Consider the following 19490-nt stretch of genomic DNA (forward strand, 5'->3'; position numbering starts at 1 on the left):
AGGTGCCTCTCATCACTTTAATTTTTCATGTTAATGATAATTTTTTCATTAACATTATATCGTGGTGTCTCACATAGGTACATTAAAAATATAGCTACAGAAAGCTTGAAATGTTTTTAAACGAAAAGGAATAGTGTAATGTGTGAATGTATTGTATTTCTCTCGTCGGAGAGAGTCAGCACTGTGAATATAACCAATACAACAGTCCTAATATAAACCAGTTCAGCAAGTGAAAGCCTCATAAGACACTGTCCATATGAAAGAGCAATTCACACCTTTATCTCGACCCCCACAAGCCATGAATAACTATCCAAAACCCAACCCCCTCCAGCTGAACAGAATTCGGTCTGTGTTTTGGCTCTGAGGAACGGTGTGTTACTGAAACATGCCTGCACTCAGCAGCACTACTCAGGGCCGTGCACAGACCTTTTGAGGGGCATGTGCTGAAACTGAAAAAGCCCCCCCCCCCTTTTATATCAAGATTATTTAGTAAGCCTGCATAAAAGGAAGAAATGGTCACATCTTCATGACAAATTCAGTAACACAAAATAATAGTCTCAAAAGCTTTAGATTTATTCACGATTAATAACAACCATAATAATAATATTAGATAATTAGATGATATAGATAAACAGGGTTTTAAGGGCTTCTTTAAACCTAATTCAACAGCAACCTTCTGTGAGCCATGTATCTGGCAAAAATCTTATACTGTGGTGGACCAGGGATGTTGGTCTCTTGAAGGTCTCTTATTCACTACACTTTCCCTAAAATAAGCCAGCAATGAAAAAATAAATAAAAATAGTGTGAAAAGTACAGTTGCAGTGAAAAGCATTTCTGAAGGATCACGTGACACTGAAGAGTACTGAACTGGAGTAATGATGCTGAAAATTCAGCTTTGATCACAAAAATAAATTACATTTTAAAATATATTCAAATAGAAAACAGTTATTTAAAATTGTAAAAATATTACACAATATTACTGATTTTGCTGTATTTTGGATCAAATTAATGAAGCCTTGGAATGAATCACGAATTACATTCTGTATGATAAAATATAAAGATTTCAGTGATCTTCTGTAATTTTTTTTTTTAGTTACTACTACATTACTGTAGTAAAACCGTGTTTTACAACATTTTATACAGAGAGTATACAGAGAGTATATCATAACATGATTAGCCTAAATGTTAATAAATTAAGTGTATCAGCAATCATAAATCAAAGAAGAATTTCTTAGAAATATATGTTATCTAGGTGACGAGGATCACTCGTCGCTTTGTGTAAGTTCCAGTACGAAACAGCGGGGGGCGCACCTATTATGATTTCCCGATGGTAAAAACAAATTATGTTGTTGTATTACTTATCAATATATAGTTTTTGACCAGCGAATGTGTGCAAATGTGATTTTTTTTCTGTCCGTCATTAAAACGGCGACGGTGCCTGCCGCTGCCGGCATCACATTACATTTTCATCTAGTTTACAAACTAGTTTTTTTAGGTATATAGACGGAGCGCTCAGTTTTTCCTGTGGTAAAATGCATTTGGCCAAATTAGCATTTTATAAAAGATGAAATGCAACTGTATGCACAGGCTATTTAAGTGTTGGCTATGTATTGGCTATGACTAGATGGCAAATGCTAGCCCTCTCTCTCAGGCGACGTCAGTCAGACATCAAATAAATAAAATATGAGCCTTTATAGACAGTGTTTAGTAGTACTTATTCAAACAACAAGATATTTATTTACCCTTCGCAAAACTTTGTTCAGCTCAGCTGGTGTCTACTTTGCGGCTGCTGTGGAACTTCAGTTGATTCAATGAATATAGAGGGGGCGGAGTTATCAGCTTACTGACAGCTTGAGGATCGAATAAGATTTACACAAGCTCGTTTTAAGAACTTTAATTTGGTAAAACAGACAGACAGGCGTAAAGGGTGACCAATAGCATTGATTAAAAAAAAATAAAAAAAATAAAAATAAAAAAAACACCACCAAAAAAAGGGCACTTCGGAGTGTAAGGGCAAAAAGGGCATGTGCTCTGCACAGGTTGAGCCCTACCTGTGCACGTGCCTGGCACTACTATTTGTATTCATAATTTTCTCGCAGCCCATATTATTATTTTCACAAGACCATAATGATAATAACAAATCATCAATTAATAATTAATCATTATTTTATGAAAATCATTGTTATTTGTGATCGTGGATGTTTGCGGGAGGCTTTAAGACCAAGCGGAATCCTCTGTTCCCGCCTCACAGCGCGCGGGTCTCCGAGGCTTCACTGTCTGCGGTTTGACTTTACTGAATCAGATTGAGGCAAACTTATTGATCATGAGCCCAACATTTAGCAAGCAGGAAAAGTCTACTGGAAGGAAGACATATATCATTGAGCTAATGCTGTTAAAGAGAGAGAGAGAGAAGTCTAGGACTATTCTTAAACTTGGAGCTCATTATATTAAAATACATATCCAAACACCAGAAACGTTATGCATTTTATGAATAATGAAATGTTATGAAAATTGTGCATTTTATTTATTCACATGCTGTATGGTTGAAATAATATTTTAGTTCACAACTTTAAGTTCCGTTGTTTAAAAAAAATGCTTTATTGGCTAATGTTTCATAAACTTTCAGTTGTTATGCTCTAAAATCCATGCCATTATTAATTTCACAGTATTTTTACCACCTAAATGACTAATCTTCTAAGTCACAATTCTATAATGGTCAAAATTACTCAGGCCAATGGTATTTTTAATGACATTATTTTATTATTATTATTTGAATAATTGTAGCTTACATAAATAGGTAAAGCAAAACAAATATTCGGATTGTCCCTTATTTTCCTAAAGAATAAACACATATTTTTTACAAGAATAAACATACTAACATATTATTCATTAATAAAAATAATTTAAGCAATTAAAACCTTTTTTTAAACTTGCATTTAAATACTATTAAACTAACTTTAAATTCTCAAGGAGTTAATAAGTTCAAAAAAAGTTCTAAATGAACTTGTGTTAACAATATAATTAGAACTAACAATATAATTCGATTTTTTAAATGAACAATTCCTGTATAAAATGGGAAGCAACCTTTATATCAGTGGTTCTCAACCTTTTTTTCCAGCGAGCCGCACTATGGTCTAAGTGCAAGTCTACGCATATAATTTACATATTACGTCAGCAATACAAACCAACCTGATTTATAATATTATAGCCTAACTATTATGATATATAATCTATTACATTCATTGAAATAAACAATTCTACTCCCCATAAATAAAACACCTGATGCTGTCGGGAGCTGACCAATTTTGTGAGATTCAGCTTGAAAGGAGTAACACAAAGAAGTTGCGATTGTAACGCCTGTGTTATACTTTCCGCATGAGCAATCCAGACACAGACACGGCCAGCTCTGCAATTGCCCAGAATTATTGCACATCTGACTGTCTTTATAATCTTTTACTGACGGATTGCACAGGTTCGAGTAGCAATGAGCTTCTTCAATTTTGTTTTTGATCCTCCTGACCAGGCGCACCTGTCCACGCGGTCGTCTGCTAGAGTCTCCGCACACACTCTCCAATGATGATTTTTACTTCACGCCTAGCTAGCGGTCCATAGCGGACTCACGGACGCAGAAAGTTTGACAGAGGGTTTAAGATGCAGGCTTGCATCACCTGACGCGCAACATTTCAGAAAATGTGCGTTCACAAATATGGAAAGCACTATTGAATTTAATAATATGAGGTTCTCTCGTGAGATATTTGCCACATTTCTTCAATTAAGGATTGTTACATAGTGTATGGTGTTTTGAATTGAATTCTGCCAAAGGTCGCGCTTGTATGTGTTCGTTAAATGCTTATGCCAGTGCTCATGTCTGAAAATAATATATGAAGAAGAAAAAATCACCTAAAAACATTAGGATATAGCTTATATTTCATTAGTAGCATATTTCTTTTAAATTGATGTAACCAATAAAATTTTACAAACTGATAAAGTTTTTTTTATTCAGCATGTGGTGCGGGCCGCATTAGAATTCGTGACGGGCCGCAGGTTGAGAACCACTGCTTTATATCAAACATTTTTAAATCGTCCACAGCTGAGCTTTGCGGGAGGCTGATCTGCGCCAGATCGCGTGAAGTGAATGTTATGAACAAAGTCGTTTTCAGATTAAAAAAAAAAAAAACATGGATAACCTAGATTAGTCCCAGGCTCTGTTCTGAAGTAAAATAATTATAATTACTGTTAACCAAGAGTAACACATTTTAACGGATTAATCGCCTATTTTCATTTGCTGAATGTTTTCTTTCTTTATTTTTTTTTAAACACGATAAAAAATAAATCAGAGTTTGTGAGAGGAAAAAAATAGGCTATTAGAAAATATTTTACAACAAATCCTTTAAATTTAACAAATTTATCAGAACAAAACAATAATTAAAAATATATAATTCTAGTGGATAAATATAATTTCAGTATATAATAATATAGGCTTAGTAATAAATAATAATAATAATAATAATTTAAAGCTAAGCATAAGGTAAGCTTGGGCTTTCTCAATCGGGAGAAATCAAACGTTTCCATATTTGTGATGTTGCCCATTTGAAGCTTAACTATAATTCATGAGGTAAATGTGTGCATTTCAGTATTGATGAAAAGAAAAAATCATAATTAACAATATGTCAAAGTGTTCACGCTGAATGTCTGGTGAACGACTTCTGTTTCCATTATGTGCGCGAGGCACCAGCACGATCAGCTGAAACAAATAATACTTAATTTTTGGTCACACATAAGGCATAATTCAAAAATGCTGGTAGTTTGAAAAATCAAGAATAATAACAGAGTTAATACTAATTATTGCTAAATGCTGGACTGTTCCCATTTCGCTCTGCATATGGAACCTGAAGATTTTTTTAAACCAAGAATGAATCGAAATGAAAATGAAATTAAAACATTTAGCTTATATATATATATATATATATATATATATATATATATATATATATATATATATATATATATATATATTTATTTATTTATTTACTGTTTAATAAAAATAGCATGCATATGATCCTTTGTATTAAGGTCTTCTTTTAATTTTTGTTTAGTAGACTGTAGTCTAAGACTATCCTACATTTAAAAGAATAACAAATTGTAAAGAAAATTTGTTTAAATGTTACAATGTTATATCATAATGTTATTGTTGTTTTACTTCCTTCTTTTATCTCATTTTACAATTACATTCATTTCGCAATCCGTCCCTTTGCGCCACCTGGCGGTAGTTTCGCGAATGATTTTAACACGCGACTGAATTACAGTTACCACCGCGGCAGTAAGCCACAGAAAGGCTGGCCACCTACTGTATCTGACCTTTCAGCCTTAAAAATGAGTGACGTCTTTAAATGTGCTTAAGGTTCTTATATTTTAGCACAGATGTTCCTTTATGTGTGACTGGTGTATAAAACACAAGTAAAATACAGCCTAGATCTTACATCCAGTGGGCAGTTACTTGGCAAATCTTGTCCTGGCTGGCCCTTCTGCAGTTGTTACAATAAACTTAGAAAACACCCCTCCCCAGCATATCATTTAATTAACTGCATTTCATTTTGCACCACTAATCCAGCATCTACTTAATTTATATATTTCAATTTTGATATATATGATGTTTTACAACGCAAGTGTCTCATGCCCTCCAAAGCTATTGCACACGGTACCATGATGATGGGACTCTTTGATCATGCTTGCTTGTCTTAGTTATGACTTTATGTCCAAATTAGTGTACTTCTGACCCAATAACATTTATCGTGGTCCAACCAATTTAAGTATATAGTAACGTTATTTAAGAAGCAGCTGTAATGAATATACTTAGTTAAACATAACGTTACTAGGTGCAACCCATGGCAGGGATATTAACATCCTTAACCCCTTACTAGTAAACCCCCTTTTTTGGCATGGAGACCGAAATTACATACCCAAAATAAAAAGGTTTCTGCTCATGATTCTTTCTGACTAGATACATAATCAACCTTTGTTCACAAAGCTGACACTTTAAAGTTTACTGTTCAGGAATCAGAATCACTCAGACTGTTATGATAATAGAGATATATAAGCTCAAACATAAAAACAAAAATAAAAATATTAAAAACATATGTTTTAAATGTATTTAAAAAAATGTTGATGTAGGAAATGATTTTGAAAACACAGTGTAGCCACAAGTCTTCCAAGACTTCATAAAAAATGTCATAATCGAATCTGTAAAACTGTGAATTTTATGAAATATTTTCTAAGGCCATGTCATGTGTGTTTTTAGAGAAGGCTAATCAGATTGATTTATGGCCCTTGTCATCTCTGTAAGATCTCACATGTAAACTTTCCTGTGCTCTTTGTGTATGTTTCACTGTTGAAAACTGCCCGAATCATGATTGTATTGTTCTCACCAAACGAGTCTTTCACACCTCCGCCAAGTATGACACATTATCCGCATTATTCTTTTATCATTATTCTTTTGTTTTTATTCCACCTTTATTAGCCTTGAATGTGGTTTTTCAGGCTTTACAAAGCAACAAAGCAGCGATCTCACTTCAGTCTCTCTTTGCATTTAGCCCTTATTTATCAAAAGTCTTACTATAAAAATACAACAAATTTTAAATGACTTTTATACCGGACATAAGTTGGATATACTTTTCCTTACGGAGACATGGGCCTCTGCTGGTGAGTCGTCTGTTTTTGAAGACCTGTGTCTGCTGGACTGTTGTTTAATTAGTACACCACGATGTACTGGCAAGGGCGGTGGAGTTGCCATGGTTTTTAAACAAACCCTGAACATACATCCTGTTTCTGTCGGGACTTATGCATCATTTGAGTTACAATGTATTGTGCTAGAGTTTGATTCCACTGCAGTGTTCTGTGCGCTTATTTATAGGCCACCTAATTTTGACAGTACTTTTTTACGAGATTTTTGTGAATTTGTAACTCCTATCTTGCCATCATATGATCAGCTGTTATTATTGGGATATTTTAATATACATGTGTGCTGCCCAGGTTGACCCTTGGTCAGTGAATTTGGTAATATTTTGGAATCTTTTGGTTTTATGCAACATATAATTGGAGCAACTCATGTTCATGGTCACACTCTGGATCTTATTTTGTCAAATGGTGTTGCTGTAGAAGATGTAAACACAGAAGATGTCTCCTTCTCTGATCACAGCCCTATTGTTTTTAAAGACATCTCTTTAACCTGGCTTACACATAACATACTAATATGCTTTTAATATCCAAATCCGTTAAAGGATTTTTAGGCTGCATTAATTAGGTAAACCGGAACCGGAAACACTTCACACAACACCCGATGTACTTGCTACATCATTAGAAGAATGGCATCTACGCTAATATTTGTCTGTTTCTCTCTTGTTCCGAGGTCACCGTGGCCACCAGATCCAGTCTGTGTCCAGATCAGAGGGTCACTGCAGTCACCCGGATCCAGTACGTATCCAGACCAGATGGTGGATCAGCACCTAGAAAGGACCTCTACTGCCCTGAAAGACAGCGGAGACCAGGACAACTAGAGCCCCAGATACAGATCCCCTGTAAAGACCTTGGCTCAGAGGAGCACCAGGACAAGACCACAGGAAACAGATGATTCTTCTGCACAATCTGACTTTGCTGCAGTCTGGAATTGAACTACTGGTTTCGTCTGGTCAGAGGAGAACTGACCCCAACTGAGCCTGGTTTCTCCCAAGGTTTTTTTCTCCATTCTGTCACCGATGGAGTTTCGGTTCCTTGCCGCTGTCGCCTCTGGCTTGCTTAGTTGGGGTCACTTCATCTACAGCGATATCATTGACTTGATTGCAAATAAATGCACAGACACTATTTAACTGAACAGAGATGACATCACTGAATTCAATGATGAACTGCCTTTAACTATCATTTTGCATTATTGAGACACTGTTTTCCTAATGAATGTTGTTCAGTTGCTTTGACCCAATGTATGTTGTTTAAAGCGCTATATAAATAAAGGTGACTTGACTTATTTTGTCCTTGTCTGCCCCTGACATTAAGCCCCAACTTGTAAATAAATTATTGTTTATTCAACATCTCTCTGGTTCCGAGACTCTCTTCCTTTTCCTGTTACGGCTGACCCATAGCAGTCATAACAAATATATATAGCAAAAAAAAAAAAACAGAAACAGGACCATCTAGTGGCAATGTGAAAGGAGTGTATTTACTAATATCAGAGGGGTTAACTGCAGTTTAAAAAACAAAACCACATGTCCCAATATAATAATACCCTACTAAAGCATGTTAGCAATATAACTTATAAAGGCTTATATAACTAGTAGCTAATGTTAGCATCTTACCTGCTGCACTGTCTGCTGCTTTCTTGTCGTCAGACCGATACCACTCCTTTCACTGGTCAATTTGTGTTTGAGGCCACAAATGTTACAAAGCTGTCATTAAGTTGAAGTTATCACACAGTCCTCGCTCAAGCCGCTCACTCGTTCCGTTTGGTTTCATTACAGTGTGCACTGGGAGCTCCCTCTGCTATCCATAAGATGCCTCTGCACACCAGCCATTTCAAACCCAGCCTCCAGTATTTGGGCCACACCTCATAATTTGCATACAATCCTCAATCCTCAAATGCCCAATCCTCAATCTTCAAATGCCCAATCCTAAATCCCCAATCCTTAAACCTAAATGGCTAAATTATTTAATGCCCAATCCTAACTACCAAATTCCCAACCCTAAATCCCCAAATGCCCAATCCTAAATCCTAAATGGTTAAATGACCAAATGCAAAACCCTAAATAGAAAATGCCCAATCCTAAATACAAAATGCCCAATCCTAAATACCAAATTAATTTTCGACTTGGACTTGAAGTTTCAAATTTAGATTTTTAGTTTTGGTTTAAGACTTTTATAGTTTTAGACTTTTAGTTTATAATCTGACCAAATAATCCCTCCATACCAACTAAGCAAGCCAGAGGCGACAGCGGCAAGGAACCGAAACTCCATCGGTGACAGAATGGAGAAAAAAACCTTGGGAGAAACCAGGCTCAGTTGGGGTCAGTTCTCCTCTGACCAGACGAAACCAGTAGTTCAATTCCAGGCTGCAGAAAAGTCAGATTGTGCAGAAGAATCATCTGTTTCCTGTGGTCTTGTCCTGGTGCTCCTCTGAGACAAGGTCTTTACAGGGGATCTGTATCTGGGGCTCTAGTTGTCCTGGTCTCCGCTGTCTTTCAGGGCAGTAGAGGTCCTTTCTAGGTGCTGATCCACCATCTGGTCTGGATACGTACTGGATCCGGGTGACTGCAGTGACACAGACTGATCTGGACACAGACTGGATCTGGTGGCCACGGTGACCTCGGAACAAGAGAGAAACAGACTAATATTAGCATAGATGTCTCGGGTGAGGGTCTCTGGTGATGGCCTCGGGTGAGGGTCTCAGTTGATGGTCTTGTTGAGGGTCTCTGGTGAGGGTCTCAGTTGATGGTCTTGGGTGAGGGTCTCTGGTGATGGTCTAGGTTGATGTTCTCTGGAGAAGCGCCGCTGTTAGGGACATATAGATATGTTAATAATGTAAATGGAGTGGAAAGGAGCATAACAAGGTGCAACACCAGTGTTAACAGGTTCAAACAGTAGAGAAGCTTTCTGTCATTGTCCTGCATAGTTTCCCATCTGTACAGTGTGGAACTGCACCTATATAATATTGTTTCAAAACAATATCAAATAAAAGATAATAATAATAATCCAGAATTCCATTGGGGGAGGGAGGGAGATGTGGTTCCTTATCACTGTCACGGTGCAGGGTGCCGTCTCAGCTTCCCCTGTGGTCTGTGTTGTCCTGTCTGTTCGGTAGCTCATGGTCTGGGCAATCAGCGCTGGTGGCGGGGTTGTGCAGATCACGAGCTGATTCTTCCCCACCTGTAGCTTGTTCCCCCACTCCCTTTTATGTCTCTGCTTTTCTGTCTGTCATCGTGAGTAGATTGATTTGTCTTTGCGCATGTCTTGTGTGGTGTCCAAGTTTAATTCTCACCTTCTGTTTTCCTGTCTAAGGATCCGTAATTCGGATATCCGGCAGCGTGAGTGGTCCGCAGTGTGCCTGGCCAGCTAAGAGATCTCTGTGTGTGTGGTGGTTACAAAAATATATAAAGTATATAATATATTTAAAAAATATATATAATTAATAATAATCGTAGTCATTGAAAAATAAACTAAATGCCGTTAATGCATAGTGTATTATTTTGGATGATGGTGATTGGTATTCCTTGCCTAGTATGGATGATCGATTATTTGATTTCTTTTGCCTTGGGACTTTCACCTGCTGGGGGAGGGGGCGCGCTGCTCACACAATACAGAGACTCAAAAGATATTGCAGCAGCTCCGTGTCCTGTGTCTTTTTCTGACTGTATATCTCCCCTAACCAGGCGGTTAGGGTACTACATGTGCACCTGAGCATGTGCACCACGTATGGGAACGCTATACCATAACGCCTGACGTACCTGATAGCTGGGATCCAAGGAAGCATCTGCTCAAGCGGAGAGAACCCGAGATCCAGGAGCCATCCTCGCATCCAGACTGTAAGACTTAATAAAAGTGCTCGGTGAGGACCATCCTGCCGCAGCACAGATATCATCCATAGAAGATCCACTGAAAAAAGCTCGAGAAGAAGCCACTGCTCTCGTGGAATGAGCTTTAACTCCTATGGGCGAAGCGAGTCTGCGCGCCTCATAGGCTAAAGATATTGCCTCCACCAGCCAATTGGGACATGCGCTGTTTTGTAACCGCATGGCCTTTATTCTTATGTCCAAACAGACAAACAGCTAGTCAGACTCATGCCATGGGACTGTACGATCCACATAAGTCTTTAAAGCTCTAAGGGCAAAGACTTAGATCTCCTGACACCGCCTCAGCAGGGGATAAAGCCTCCAGGACCACCTGCTGAAAGCGAAAGGGATTAGATGCGACCTCAGGAACATAATTAGGCTTCAGTCACAACAACACCTTCACAGAGCCAAATTCCATGTAGAGATTAAAACACTTCTCTGGAAATTTGTGCGTAAGCCCAGGCTGTTTAAGTGATTCCGGTGAGAGTGTGCTTGAGTCTGCGATTGCGCTAACACCAGCCAATCGTCTAAGTAGTTCAAACACGAACGCCCTGGAGCCGCAACGGGGCCAGAGCTGCATCCATGCATTTTGAGAAGTATGGGGTTGCAATCCGCTGTCTTTTTTTTTTTTTTTGGTACCACAAAATAACGGCTGTAAAACCCTGCCTCCATCTGAGAGGGGTGTACGTCTTCTATAGCCCCTTTGCTCAGCAGAGTTGACATCTCCTGTCGCAGCACCACTATTTCCATCGGTTACCACCGTGGAAAGAATTCCGTGGAAAGGAGGCGGGCCTCTTAAAAACTGAATGGTGTATCTGTGACAAATTGTGCATAACACCCATTGAGAAATACAACAGTACTAGCGGTCGCAAAATTTCAACTTCCACTGCCTGCGGCATTTTGTGCAAAGGGGAAGTGTATGCATAAGAGCCATTGCCTCTTGTGCCGTCCCTCAAACTCTGAAGGCTGGATTGTGCAGAGTGTCTGAGGGGGCGCTCAAATGATAGCTCAGTTCAATGACGCTCGAGGTGCCTTTGCTGCGAGGCAGTCGATGAAGAGTGTGGGGGTTGAGGAGGAGAGGCTTCTCGTAAGAACCGCCATAAAGAGAAGTAAATTTGCCGAAATTAGACACGACTCGATATGCCTTCGACGAGACTAGGCCGCGGCCGAGTTCGGCGCAATCCGTTCGGCTAGAGAGGTAGTCAAAAACGGCATCGCTGTATCATAGCAGTCCGCCATGTCAGTCAATCGTGGCGAAACCCGCGGCGTTCGTGACGTGCACTGATTAAGGCTGCTTCCAGGACCTCGAAACCTCTTGGTGGAGGTCCGTGAGAAGGGTAGCGGCTAATGGGGGAGGGGGGGGGGGTTCTCCTGTCCGCTCGGAGGGAGAGAACCGCGTATGCCAGCCAGAGCCTACTCTGAGTTCGAAGCCGCAGTTATGACAAACATAGTTAGAAAGCAAAACTGCTCTGATTAACACACTCGAGTGGGGGAGAGCGAGCAAGTGGAAGACTCCAGTGCATCACTGTATTCATAGTCAAGCCGCACATATCGCCCCTAACCAACACCTCGTGCGGGGCCTCGGCGACCGCAGAAGTGAAACGGTGGGGATTAGACGCGAGGCGACATAAGAAATACACTCCAGAGCGCGGATTCCTTTTTCTTTTTTTTTTTACCATAGCTGTAGGCTATCACGGAGAGAACATGCAGAGAGGCTGCTAAGAACCTCTCATGAGTGCCTCCTCGTGATAAACACATTATACGACTCTTACCTTTCGTTGACCCATCGCATCCGCGAAGAGGAGTTAAACACTTGTAGAAAACCGCTGGAGAACGCGAGATTAACCCTAGGGCAGATGATTCGCTTCCCTGAAGGAATGAAATCTGAGCGAAATGGCGCGCGGCACCCAGGTATACGATGCGTGCGCATGCGTAGGGCGGTGCCAAGCGCTATTTGGCCAATAGGATTGGCGGGATGGTATAGGGCTTCAGACATTCGTCACACCGAAGGTGTTCCCATACGTGGTGGCGTCACCGCAGCATCGAAGTGACCTATGAAAGGGAAATATATATATAATTTGAGCTAAGTTAGCCATAGATCATTGTCAGATGTTAGATTTTTTTTGTTGACAGGACAAACATTCTCCATAATATAGCCTAACAGGGTGGAACTTTAAGTGTGTGACAAGCAGGATAACATAAAAAAAAGTTAGGAGTGAGAGTTGAAGCTTACCTTAATTTGTACAGTTGAACTGCAGTGGGAAAAATAAATTATGTCACTTCTATAAAATGGTTTCAATGATATTGCTGTCAATTTTGGAAGGTGAGAAAGTATGTTCTAACAGGGTGGAAAATGACTTCAGGAACACGGTAATTGAAGAAAACTACTCAAAAATAACTTTTCAAATTATATATATATATATATATATATATATATATATATATATATATATATATATATATATATATATGTATGTATGTATGTATGATTAGAGGCATTTTAGCCTAGTATGTAACATAATTACAACATATTTAGATAGTTTTTATAATTTAATGGTTTATATTTCTTCTGAAAGTTGATTACTTTGCACTGAGGACATCATCAAATTGACTGCATATATCAATAAAAAGGTGTGTAAAATACAAAATAGTATTTATAATTTCTATTATCTCTGGTTAAGTTATAAAGAAAACCTAAATATACAATTTAAGCCATATCTTATAAATATGTGAATGATTTTAGAGAAAATATGATTAAATAAATCATTGACACATAAAAGTCACCTTATAACAGGAATGACCCGATTATTATTATTATTATTGTTATTATTATTTACATAGACTGGGACAGATTTCAAATTTAATGTCATTTTAATTTTTATGTTAAAATTTTAATTGTTGTAATTACCAGGTTTAAAACGTTTACACATTTGTTGTTCAAATATTCTTACCCAGTCTTATTTCAGTGTCACAGGAAAACACTCAATAGACAACAAATGTGTAACATTGGTATACAGCCCATCGTGTTTATATCCTGTGTAACGTTTGTCAAACACATTTACCTTGATCTTATTACGTTAAAAATGTGTAACCTACATTGGATTTAAATAAAAGCCTTTCGTTTGGCGAAGGTGTGTGGTAAATCTTAATAACCTCCCGACTAATATATGTCTTTCCGTTTTACAATATATGATTAAGGCCTAGATTTTTTTCTTTTTACTGCATGTACACAATTAGACGTGTTGGATTAAATAAGAAGGAAAATGTTTATAACAATAATAATGACGATGATGTTGTAACACTGAATATCGGAGAATCGGCAGAGAATGAAAACTGCAGTAGTTTCGACTCCAGTCTGCAGGGGGCGCTCTCTCGCTGAGATCCCGCTCGACGCGATTCGACACGCATTATCTCGCGAGATCACAGCAGCGCTGTCCTCGACGAGTGACTCCACCTGGACTTCCCGTTTGGTGGCAACGGAAACTGGTGTGCGACGCTAGCGAGAGGGAGTTTGTATCGGATAGATACGTTGGGAGCGGATACTTTCATCGAGAAAACGAATTGGGTGTTTGAGAGAGACGGCGGCTGGCACAGCTGTACTGTGACTGGACCGGAGATGGAAGAAGGAGATGGAAGAGGACGAGATAAGGAGAAAAGTGGTAAGGGAAAGCAGATAGGGAGAAAATTTGAAAATCAGAAGAAGAAAAGGAAGGCAAATACATTAGGTATTAGCAGTAACTCAGATTTGAGTGGAGAGGAGAGTGATACGTGTACTTTAGAAGAACGAGATGATGAAGAGTTTAAAGTAGTTATTAAATTTAAAGATGGAGGTGGAGTGGAAGGTGTAAATCCGGTTCGATTGACTGTGGCGTTTAAGAAAGCAGTTGGAGATATAATTGCAGCAAGGGTTCTGAGAAATGGAAGTTTACTGATTAAGTGTAAAGATGTAGGTCAGAGAGATCGGGCTCTCAAGCTGGAAAAATTGGGGCAATTTCAGGTGGACAGGGTTGTAGTTGATCAGGGAAGGAATCAGTGGAGTAAGGGGGTGATTACAGGTATACCGTTGTGTGTAGGGATGGAAGAGGTGAAATCTAATTTAAGAGGTGGTACTATAATGAATGCACAAAGACTTCAAGCATCAAGAGAGGGGGCTAAGGTGGATAGCCAATCAGTTTTGCTGCAGTTTGAGGGTGAGGCTCTCCCAAAAAGAGTAACAATTGGATATATGAGTTACTTTGTCAGACCTTATGTTCCAAAACCGCTTAGATGCTATAATTGTCAGCGGTTTGGACATGTAGCAGCAATGTGCAAGGAAACTAGAAGGTGTGCCAGATGTGGAGGAAATCATAATTATGGTCAGTGTGGGGAAGGTGTATCGCCAAATTATTGTAATTGTGGAGGTGCGCACAATGTGGCTTATGGTGGATGTGCAGTGATGAAGGAAGCTGTGCAGGTACAACAAGTAAGAGTGGGGCAGAAGGTATCATATGCAGAAGCAGTAAAAATGGTACGAAATCAGTCAGCAGGAAGTAGCAGTGGGGGTAGTGTGGAGATTGAAACAAGTCAAGTAAAGGAGAATGAGGGGGAAATGATGATAGTCAATGTAAGGAAATTAGTGACGTTTATTGCCGGTGTGATTAATAAAACAGCAGAGGTTAAATCTAAGACCGAAAGGATACAGTTGATAGTTATGGCAGCAGTACGACATCTGGATATAACAGGACTGACATGGGAAATAGTGAGAGATGATCTCAAACAACAGTCTAGTCAGGAATCATGTGTTGGTTAATATTAATTATGTTTTTAATTATACAATGGAATGCCCGAAGCCTGATAGCAAATGGACAAGAGTTTAAATCTTTTATTGATGGAATGGTGGAAAATCCAGATGTTATTTGTATACAGGAAACGTGGCTTAGTCCAAATTTGGATTTTGTGATACAGGGATATGTGGGGGTTAGTCGAGATCGGAAAGAAGGTGGTGGGGGAGGGTGTATTACATTTATTAGACAGGGGCTTCCATATAGGATTCTGGGACTGGGAAAGGAGTTAGAGTATGTGGTGGTGGAAGTGTGGATAGGGATGGACAGTATAGCAATAATTAACTTTTACAATCCATGTAGGAAATTGGACTTAAATTCAATAGAGGGGGTTGAGGGACAGGATAGACGAAAGGTAGTATGGTGTGGGGACTTAACGCTCATAGCCCACTTTGGGGTGGGAAGAAGTTGGATAGAAATGGTCAGGTCATAGAGGAGTTGTTGGATTTAAAAGGGCTGGTGTGTCTTAATGATGGTAGAGGAACAAGAATTGATATGGTATCTGGAAATGAGTCGGCGTTAGATCTTACAATTACGTCTAATGATATAGGAAGATTATGTGAATGGGAGGTATGGGAGGAATCAACTGTAGGAAGTGATCATTTTCCTATATTATGTTCTATCCAAATGAGGACGAAAAGACAGTCTGAAGAGGGAGGAAGGAGATGGATGTTTGGTAAGGCAAATTGGGCATAATTTAAGGAGCTTTGTGAGGAAAGGTTAGATGAGGAGGTTAGAGAAATGGATATTGACAGAGAATACAGTAGTTTCCAGGAAATTATTAAAGGGGTGGCAGATGAAACTATTCCTAAGAGCTCTGGAATAAGGAGAAGGAAAGCAGTTCCGTGGTGGACAGAGAAATGTGTAGAAGTAGTAAGAAATAGGAATAGGGCTTTTAGGCAGTTGAGACGGACGCATAATTTTGAGCATTTAATTAAATATAAAAGAGCTCAAGCATTAGTAAGAAAGACTATTCGACAGTCTAAGAGAGATTATTGGCGTCAGTTCTGCAGCTCAATAGGTAGAATGACACCTGTGGGAGAAGTGTGGGCGATGATAAAGAGGATGGGTGGGGAAAGGAGGGAATGGGTTTACCCTGTAATGGTGAGTGGGGAGGAGAAAGCTGTGACGGATAAGGAGAAGGCAGAGATGATGGCAAAAGCTTTTGTAGTAATACATAGCTCTGATAATCTGGAGGGAGAATGGAAGAAAGGAAGGGAAAGGACATTGAGGACATATCCTGGGGTCTTAGGAAAAAGAGAGGAAGTAGATGATGCATTGAGTGCACCATTTTCTAAGGCAGAGATGACAGCACCAGGAGGAGATGAACTGTGTTATGCTATGTTGACTTTTATGGGTGAGATTGCGTTAGGAAGACTGCTTAGATTATATAATAGAGTATGGGAGGAAGGACAACTTCCAAAAAGTTGGAAGGAAGCAATTGTAGTTCCTATTAGGAAACCAGGGAAGGATCCTGCAAAACCTAATAGTTATAGACCAATTGCGCTGACATCCCATATAGGTAAAATTATGGAACGTATGGTAACAGACAGACTGGTCTATTTTTTGGAGAAAAGAGAATTAATTGATTCTTATCAAAGTGGATTCAGGAAGGGAAGAGGAACAATGGATCCAATAATGTGCCTGGAAGATGAAATAAGGAAATCCCAGGTTAATAGGGAATCAGTGGTGGCAGTCTTCCTTGACGTTGAGAAAGCGTATGATATGATGTGGAAAGAGGGGATGTTGATTAAATTACATCTTTTGGGAATAGGAGGGAGGGCCTTTAACTGGGTAAAGGATTTCCTGTACGAACGCTCGGGTGAGAATTGGGAAAGAATTATCTGGTAGTTATATGGTAGAAAATGGAACACCTCAGGGTAGTGTTATCAGCCCACTGCTCTTTATCATTATGATAAATGATGTATTTTCAGATGTAGGGCCTGGGATTGGAAGATTGCTGTTTGCAGATGACGGGGCCTTGTGGAAGAGGGGAGGAAACATAAAATACACAGTAAGTAAGGTTCAGGAAGCAATAGAACAGGTAGAACGATGGTCAATGAGATGGGGTTTTAGATTTTCAAAGGAAAAATCTCAAGTGCTTTTCTTTACAAGGAAAAAGATAGGGGAGGAAATTAATCTTAAATTATATGGACATGTTCTGGAGAAAGTAGAGTCCTTTAGGTTTTTGGGAATGGTTTTTGATGCTAGGTTAACATGGGCAGGTCACATTGAGAAAGTTTTAGTAAAGTGTAAAAAAGTATTAAATGTGATGAGGTGTCTGACAGGAGTGGACTGGGGGGCGAGCAGGCAATCACTGAGGGAGATATATGTTTCACTGATTAAGTCTGTTATAGATTATGGTTGTATAGCATATAGAGATGCAGCAAAAACTACACTGGCTAAACTGGAAGTAATACAAACTCAAGCACTTAGGATATGCAGTGGGGCTTTTCGGACATCACCTGCAGTGGCGTTGCAAGTAGAGATGGGTGACATGCCTTTACATTTAAGGAAGGAACAGTTGGCAGCTAACTATTGGGCAAACCTACAAGGACATAATAGGTCCCACCCAACTAGAGTAGTAATGCAGGTGTGCTGGGAGCACGAAAGGGTTAAAAGTCAGAGTTTTGGATGGGTATGTGATGCTATTGGAAAAGACTTGGGGTTAGAGGGTATAGAATTTAGTCCAACAGTTCTGTTGCCTGTCAGACCACCATGGTTGTTTGTGGAACCTATAGTGGATTTGCAGTTATTAAATAGAAACTTAAAGAGTAGAGTAGAGGTGGATTTATGTAGAGTTTTTTGTGAACATCTGAACGAGGAGTTTAATGGGTATCTGGATATTTACACAGATGGGTCTAAAGATCCTAAGTCTGGGCAAACAGGGGCTGCATTTGGAATACCAAAAATGGGAGTTAAGGTACAGAAGAGACTGTCTGATCAAATATCTGTATTTACAGTGGAATTGATGGGTATCTGGTTGGCTCTACAGTGGGTAGAAGAAACAAGACCGGATAAAGTTGTAATTTGTTCAGACTCTAGTGCAGTACTAAAGTGTTTGCAATCATTTAAGTCAAAATCAAGACTAGACATAGTATATGAGGTACTAGAAAGTTACACAAGGATTTCTCAGTTGGGGGTGAAGGTAAAATTTACATGGGTACCAGCTCATGTTGGTGTTAAAGGAAATGAAATGGCAGATGGTTTGGCAAAACAAGCCAGTAAAAGAGAAGATGTGGAAATATCAATCTTAATGAGTAAAACAGAAGCTAAAACAAAAATCTGGATGGAAATTATGAAAAAGTGGCAGAGTGGTTGGGATAGAGAGGAGAAAGGGAGACATTTATACAGAATACAACAGAAGGTTGGGACAGAGAGGATCACTGGAAGGAGTCGAAGGGAAGAAATAATTTTCGCTAGGTTAAGGATTGGACATTGTGGGTTGAATAAGTGCTTACATATTTTAGGTTAGCATGTAACAGGAAGATGTGAATTTTGTGACAGTATGGAATCTGTTGAACATGTGGTACTTGAATGCCAAAAATATGATCGAGAAAGGATAAAGATGAAAGAAAGCATAAGGAATTTGGGGGTGCAAGGGAATTCACTTAAGGAACTTCTGGGATTAACTTCAAATGATATCAGTACTCATTTATTTACCTTCCTTAAGGACACAGGGATAGCAAATAGAATATAGAAGACAATTTTTTATTTATTTAATTTTTTTTTATTAATTAAAGGGTGGGGGAAGAGAGTTGGAAGTCTCCATTTTAGTTTTAGATTCTCTTTGTCTAGCTCCGGTTCACACTCCAGTACAGTAGGTGGCGGTAATGCACCATTGAAATTGGATGCCAACCGCCGTTAAACATCAAGCAAGAAGAAGAAGCGCTGTCCTCTTCAAGAGGGTCTGGTCCAAGAGGGTCTGGCTGCAGACATATGGGCGAGTGGAGCTCCACTCAAGAGCGGAAATACGTCACCTCCACTAGGGACGCCGCCGCCATGTTGGACCGGGCCACACTCTCCGTAGAATTACGTCGCCTTCCACTAATGACGCGGCCGCCATGTTGGTCCGGGT

Source organism: Carassius auratus, chromosome 25 (genome assembly GCF_003368295.1).
Source record: "Carassius auratus strain Wakin chromosome 25, ASM336829v1, whole genome shotgun sequence".
NCBI classification, from domain to species: domain Eukaryota; kingdom Metazoa; phylum Chordata; class Actinopteri; order Cypriniformes; family Cyprinidae; genus Carassius; species Carassius auratus.